This window comes from Mustela nigripes, unplaced genomic scaffold, assembly GCF_022355385.1.
Source record: "Mustela nigripes isolate SB6536 unplaced genomic scaffold, MUSNIG.SB6536 HiC_scaffold_1216, whole genome shotgun sequence".
Lineage (NCBI taxonomy): Eukaryota > Metazoa > Chordata > Mammalia > Carnivora > Mustelidae > Mustela > Mustela nigripes.
The window spans coordinates 1-7485 of record NW_026740623.1 but is presented as its reverse complement, the minus strand read 5'-3'; the positions used below and the strand labels follow the sequence as shown (position 1 = coordinate 7485).

General features: G+C 35.4%; 1 long non-coding RNA gene across 1 annotated transcript; it reads right to left on the bottom strand.

Moving 5' to 3' along the window:
* Positions 1-23: 23 nt before the first annotated feature.
* Positions 24-2791, bottom strand: LOC132008805 (uncharacterized). Its single transcript, XR_009401729.1, has 2 exons — positions 2632-2791; positions 24-162 (listed from the first exon to the last, which is right to left on the bottom strand). It is a non-coding gene; the product is annotated as an uncharacterized LOC132008805 (long non-coding RNA).
* Between the last annotated feature and the right edge of the window lie 4694 nt (positions 2792-7485).

Here is a 7485-nt window from a genome sequence, read left to right as displayed (position 1 = left end):
CAAAAGGATAGGACAAAATTGAAGCAAGATTTATATGCGTTCCAACTTTTCACTCAGGAATTCTTCTACACTGTCTGTGTTCCATTTGAGGATGCTTAATTCTTCAGCAATGTTCCCGCTGTCATCCAAAAGCTTTAATACAGGATCGGAACCACGAACATACTACAAAAAGAAGGACATGATTTTTATCTGCTTAGAAGAGCCTTCTCAGCCTCAAGCATAAACCCAACCAACAATTCAATCCAGGTTTAGCCAGTTTAACAGTAATTTAAAAAAGGCTTCTAGATTATAATAGGTGTTACAGGATTTCAAAAAAGGAGAACTAAGTAATTACATTTACCTCTAAAAAGAAAAACATCTGTTGGTATCGAGACGGTCTGAAATTTAAGGTGATTGAATGTAAACAAATATTTTATAGACAACACTCAAAGTCCACATGAGCTTAAAACCTTGAGAAGACAAGTTTAGGATGAGAATGACTGTGTAAGACCACTGCTGGAATAGGCAATGCACCAAATTATCAACATTTATACTGAGTTTTGAATTTTCCTTAAGAGATACATTTTTTTTATTTGTAATTAGTTTGTAATTAGGCTAGACTCTGAACCTTGAGACCCATTAGTTGACCCTAGTAATATCTGACAGGACTGAGCAATTCTAACAGTGACCAACATGATCACTAACAGCGACAAACAAGATCCCAATTCATTAAGAAATCAATCAATCTTCAATGCTAAATTAAGTAGAACCACATAACCCAAAAGGCAGCAGTGATGATGAAGGAAGCTCTTAGAATTTCTTTCAGCAATTTATGCTTCAGTTCTCTAGTTTGTGAACTCTAGCATTTGGTATACTTTCCACCCATTTGCAATGAATACCATTACTACTTAACTACTTTTGATTAGATTATCTATAAGCTATTTTGAAAGATGTGACTGTTCAAAAACTCATTTTAGTCCACAAAAGATAAAAATTTATGTAGAATGTAGCTGTAAAAATCCTCAACAAAACATTATCAAACCTACTAATGCATGAAGGAATTATATACCATGACTAATTTGGATTTATTCCAGGTCTACAAGCCTGGTATAACGTTTAAAAATTAATGAATACATCCCCACCAATAGGCTAAGTAAGAAAAATATTGTATCGACAGATGGAGAAAAAGCATCCTGTTATATGCTTCAAGGTGGTTGAATCATGGGGACATCATACTAAGTGAAATAAAGCAGCCATGATAGGATGAATACTGCATGATTCAACTCCTATGAAGTTCTAAAATAGTGGAAATCACAGAAACAAAGCCAAAGAGCTGGGAGGAGGAGAGGGAGAATTAGTGTTTAATAGGTATACAGTTTGTTCTGCAAGATGAGGACATTTCAGATCTGCTGCCCAATGGTGAAAAAAAGAAAAAAAATGTATATATGTATATATGTAACACCACTGAACTGTATGTTAAAGAATAGTTTCAAAGGTAAATTTAATATTATCACAATTAAAAATTTAGAAAGTGGGCTAAAGAGCTGAACAGATACTCGAAATAAGATCTACAGATGGCAAACAGGCTTATGAAAAGATGCTCAATTAGGGAATGCAAAATAAAACGAGTTAATACTATGTACTTATTACAATGGCTAAAATGCCAAGCACTGAAAATATTTAATGCTAGTGAGGATGGGGAAGCATAGAAACTCTCGTAACTAGTGGGAATACAACATAATACTGCCAATTTAGAAGACAGTTCGAGAATTTCTTAAAGAGCTAAAAAATTTTACTATATGATCTAGCAAATGTGCTTCTAGGTAATGAGTAGGTTGAAAACTTATGCCTACACAAAAATGTGTACGGCAGCTTTACTTATAACTGCCAAAGACTGGAAGCGACCAAGATGTCCTTCCATTGGTGAATATGAAAACATTGGTACAACAGAATATTTCTATTATTTATTTCTTATTTTTATTTTTTTGAATATTCGTATTATTTAGTGTTACCAAGAAATGGTAAGATATGGGAAGAACCTTAATTGCACACTGCTAAGTCCAAGAAACCATTTGAAAAGGCTACATGCTGTATGATTTCAACCATATGACCTTCTGCAAAAGGTAAACTACAGGGAGTTAAGATCAGTGGTTGCCAGGGGTTAGGGGGAGTGGGTGAGGCAGGAAGAAGTATGAACAGGTAAAGCACAGGAGATTTTTAGGGCAATGAAACTATTCTGTAAGATACTGTAATGGTATATACATGGTATTATATATATTTGGCAAAACTAGAACTATGCCATACAAAATATCCCAATGCTAATTATGGAATTTAGTTAATAATGCATCCATATTGGTTTATCAATTGTACCACATAAGTTCAAGATGTTAATAAGGGAAATGGAGTGGCAAGATACAATGAGGGAGGGGGTATATATGGGAACAGCGTACTTTTGGATCAATTTTTCTGTATACCTAAAGTTACTCTAAGGTATTAAAAAAAACCTTCGATGTGTAAACCTGGTGATTCACAGACCTCTACTCCTGGGGATAAAAATATATGTTTATAAAAAATAAAAAATTAAAAAAAACCTTCGAATATTTTAATTAAAAAATATACTGGAAAAAAGGAATTCCAATAAAATCCTCTTACCTTGATTTGTAGTCCTCTGAATAGTTTGGGTTTATCACTCCTGACAAAAGCTTAAGAAAAAATTCCAATTATTCACTTCCAAACTCAAGCTAGCTAAAAGATTAATATAAAAAGTACAAATACATTCAATAAAACATCAGATCCTATATTAAAAAAACTAAGGAAATTCAAACATATAAATAAATGGAAAGGCATTTCATACTATTCAATAAGAAGAGTAAGTATTTTCAGATGTTAATTGTTACAAACTTAATCAAAATCCCAAATTCTAATGGGATTGAGGGCCTGGTAGTAAAGCTCTGTGACAAGAGTAAATAATGTAAGAAGTCTGGGTAGTTTAGAAAAAGTGAAATACTGGAGGAGAATCTGTTCCATTGTTAACAGATGATGTGATACTGGAATAGAAAAAACTGGTTAGGAAATCAAGAGAGACTCAGTATCTGTCATTGTTTAGTATGGTAAAACTATAAAAGGGAAGAAAAGAATGATGTGCGCATGTGTGTGTGGGTCTGGGGTGTCTGTATGAATTATTTAACACATTGGAGAAAACTTGTCAAACTAGTTGGGAAAAATAGGATACAGCTACCTATTTTTCTATCTTCTATCTAAATGAATTCCAGATGGATTAAGATTTTCAATTCATTCAACAAATATTTACTGCAGACCGAACCGTATGCCAGACAAGAGAGATAAAGCTATACAAAACAAGATTCTTGCTCTTACGAAGCTTACAGTCCCGTGAGGAAGAAAGATACTAAACCAGTAATCACACTAATAATTTCAGCTGTGAGAAATATTACAGAAAAGGTAACATACACAACTTCAATATGGAATATAAAATTCTTCCTCACTATGACCATAGAGTAAATGCTTTATTGATATGCCTATACAAAAACGAAAACTTCAGGACAGTTAAACACCACTAGAAACAAAATTAAAAGTAAAAATTAAAAGTATAAATGAGGGACACCTGGGTGGCTCAGTTGGTTAAGCAGCTGCCTTCGACTCAGGTCATGATCCCAGCCTCCTGGGATCGAGTCCCACATCGGGCTCCTTGCTCAGCGGGGAGCCTGCTTCTCCCTCTGCCTCTGCCTGCCACTCTATCTGCCTGTGCTCACTCTGTCAAATAAATAAATAAAATCTTAAAATAAATAAAAATAAAAGTGTAAATGATACACTGGGGAAAGTCTCTAACAATGTATCAAAGTGCTCATAAATTATTAAATACATAGTAGGTGGACAAATGGACTAAGGACAGGAGGATGTAATGTACAAATATACAAGTGGTCAATAAACATTTTAAATGTTCATTAAAAACCAAATGTCAAAACAATGAGGTATCCTCACTCAGAGTGCCCAAAATTCAAAAGAATATTTAAGGTTAGAGAGGGGATGGAGAGAGGGATTTTCTTGGGGGTTATTTGCGGGAGAAGTATAGACACATTTCCAGAGAGGTATTTAGCAAAATGAACCCAAAGTCTTAATGTACATATTCTTTAAATCTGAAAGTTCCCTGTTGGGTATTTCTTTATTCTGAGGAAATAACTCTAAAATATAATGCAAAGCTATATAAGGTCCTATTAACCACATCTAGAAATTTGGAAAAAATCTAAGTCTGTAAGAAGCTACAGGTAAAATAAATTAATGTGAACCACACCACACAATGTTCCTAATCATTACAAATTAACCTGTTGGCCTTTTTCAAAGTGCTGGAACAAACAATCCTAAAATTTTTATGGAACCAGAAAAGATTCTGAATTGCCAAGGAAATATTGAAAAAAACAGAACAAAACAAAACAAAACTGGGGGCATCACACTGCCTGATTTCAAGCTTTTCTACAAAGCTGTGATCACCAAGACCGCATTGTACTGGCACAAAACAAACACATAGACCAGTGGAACAGAGTAGAGAGCCCAGATATGGACCCTCAACTCTATGGGCAAATAATCTCCGACAAAGCAGGAAAAAATATCTAGTGGAAAAAAGACAGTCTCTTCAATAAATGGTGCTGGGAAAACTGGACAGCTATGTATAGAAGAATAAAACCTGACCATTCTCTTACACCATACATAAAGACAAACTCAAAATGGATGAAAGATCTCAACATGATACAGGAATCCATTAAAATCCTGGAGGAGTACATAGGCAGTAACCTCTTCAACATTGGCCACAGCAACTTCCTTCAAGACATGGCTCCAACAGCAAAGGAAACAAAAGCAAAAATGAACTTTTGGGACTTCTTCAAGATAAAAAGCTTCTACACAGCAAAGGAAATAGTCAATGAAACAAAGAGGCAACCCATGGAATGGGAGAAGATATTTGCAAATGACACTACAGACAAAGGGCTGATACCCAAGTCTTTAAAGAACTTCTCAAACTCAACACCCAAAAAACAGATAATCATGTCAAAAAATGGGCAGAAGACATGAACAGACACTTCTCCAATGAAGACATGCAAATGGCTAGCAGACACATGAAAAAATGTTCATCATTAATCATCATTAGCCATCATGAAAATTCAAGTTAAAATCACATTGAGATACCACCTTACACCAGTTAGAATGGCAAAGATTAACAAGGCAGAAAACAACAAATGTTGGAGAGGATGTGGAGAAAAGGGAACCCTCTTAAACTGTTGATGGGAAATGCAAGTTGGTACAACCACTTTGGACAACAGTGAGGAGATTCCTCAAAAAATTAAAAATAGATCTACCCTGTGACCCAGCAATTGCACTACTGGGTATCTACCCCAAAGATACAGATGTAGTGAAAAGAAGGGCCACCTGTACTCCAATGCAATAGCAGCAATATCCACAACAGCTGAACTGTGGAAAGAGCCGAGATGCCCTTCAACAGAGGAAGGGATAAAGAAGAAGTGGTCCATATATACAGTGGAATATTACTCAGCCATCAGAAAGGATGAATAGCCAACTTTTGCATCAACTTGGATGTGACTGGAGGAGATTATGCTGAGTGAAATAAATCAAGCAGAGAAAGTGAATTATAATATGGTTTCACTTATTTGTGGAACATAAGGAATAACATGGAGGATAGTAGGAGAAGGAAAGGAAAAGTGGAGGGGGGAAATCTGAGGGGGAGATGAACCACAAGAGACTGTGGATTGAGAAATAAACAGGGTTTTAGAGGGGAGGGAAGGAGAGGGATGGGTGAGCCTCGTGATGGGTATTAAGGAAGGGACATACTGAATAGAGCACTGGGTGTTGGACATAAACAATAATCTTGGAACACTGCATCAAAAACATGATGTATTTTATGGTGACTAACACAATAAAAAAAATTATCCTATTTAGTGACATAGAAGCAAACTCATATATAAAAAGCAAGTTTCAGGGGCGCCTGGGTGGCTCAGTGGGTTAAGCCTCTGCCTTCGGCTCAGGTCACGATCTCAGGGTCCTAGGATGGAGCCCCGCATCGGGCTCTCTGCTCAGCGGGGAGCCTGCTTCCTCCTCTCTCTCTGCCTGCCTCTCTGCTCTGTCTGCTTGTGATCTCTGTCAAATAAATAAATAAAATCTTAAAAAAAAAAAAAAAAGCACGTCTGAGATCAGTTTGTTTCTTCTGCTTGTCACAAAAAAATTTAAACATATTTATTCATAAATCTTAAAAAAATTAAACTAGGAAATATAAAATATATGGCACAATACATATAACCTTTAAAATGTTAACTATTATTTTAATAGAGGACTATATCTGGAGTGCAGGGTTTGGGGAAGTTTCATTTTTTAAAAAGTTTTAAAAAGATTTTGTTAATTTGACAGAGCATAAGCAGGGAGAGCGGGAGAGGGAGAAGGAGATGGAGAAGCAGGCTCTCTGCTGGGCAGGCAAGCCCGATATGGGGCTTGATCCGAGGATCCAGGGATCATGACCCGAGCTGAAGGCAGATATTTAACTGACTGAGCCACCCACGTGCCTCTTGGGAAAGTTTTAAATCAATGTTCTCCCTTTTCTGGACGGTTGATCTGTATTTTACCATTTTCCCCCCCAGCAATGATCACATAAAACTGTTCAAATGAAATCTAGAACACATTTTTCTAAAATACAAGTAGGTTATTTCATATAAATACTTGATACTTCTTAAATTTTATGGTGACATGAGAACTTATTTCTTAAACTTACCATTAACTAGCAATAGCATTATAGATACGTTTCATTATGAAGGTCTCTACTCTTTGTTTTACTGTCCTAAATGCAAGTAGTTTTTCTTTTTGAGAACTTGTTGGAAGAGACTCAGATATCCTATCTATACTTCCCCTATAGAATTTAGTTCAAAATAAAGCTGATTGTTAGTCTGTTTATTAGAATTTCTTCTTTATTAATCCCATCCTTTAGAATTTGTCCAAATACTCTGCAGACTCCTGAATCCCAAAGCAAAAAATGATCTCATGGTATCCTGTTGCATTTTACACCATCCCTTTGGTAAATGATATTATGCACACCTGTGCAAAACACTGGTTAATACTAACTGTGTTGTCTACTGCACAAGAAAAATCTCTAGGGGAAAAGGATTGTTCTTATATCTTTTTTGAATCCATTAATAGAGGCTAGCACATTTAATAATATTCATTTATTTGAAAGATTTTTTAATAGGCTGAAATGAATAAATTTAATATGAGTCACTAATGACTATTTTCATCATTCTTTGCTCTGCTAAGTATAGATCTACAAAGCCTCCTAATCTTGAATGAGGGGGATATCTGCTAAATACTCTGTAGTAGCAAATCACATTTTATAAGTGGTGAATTAATTTTTTTACAGATACTTGGGTGCTTTTATGTACACATGGCAGTTGGATGGGCTATACAAGAATATAACACTTGCAAAAAGATGCATAATAA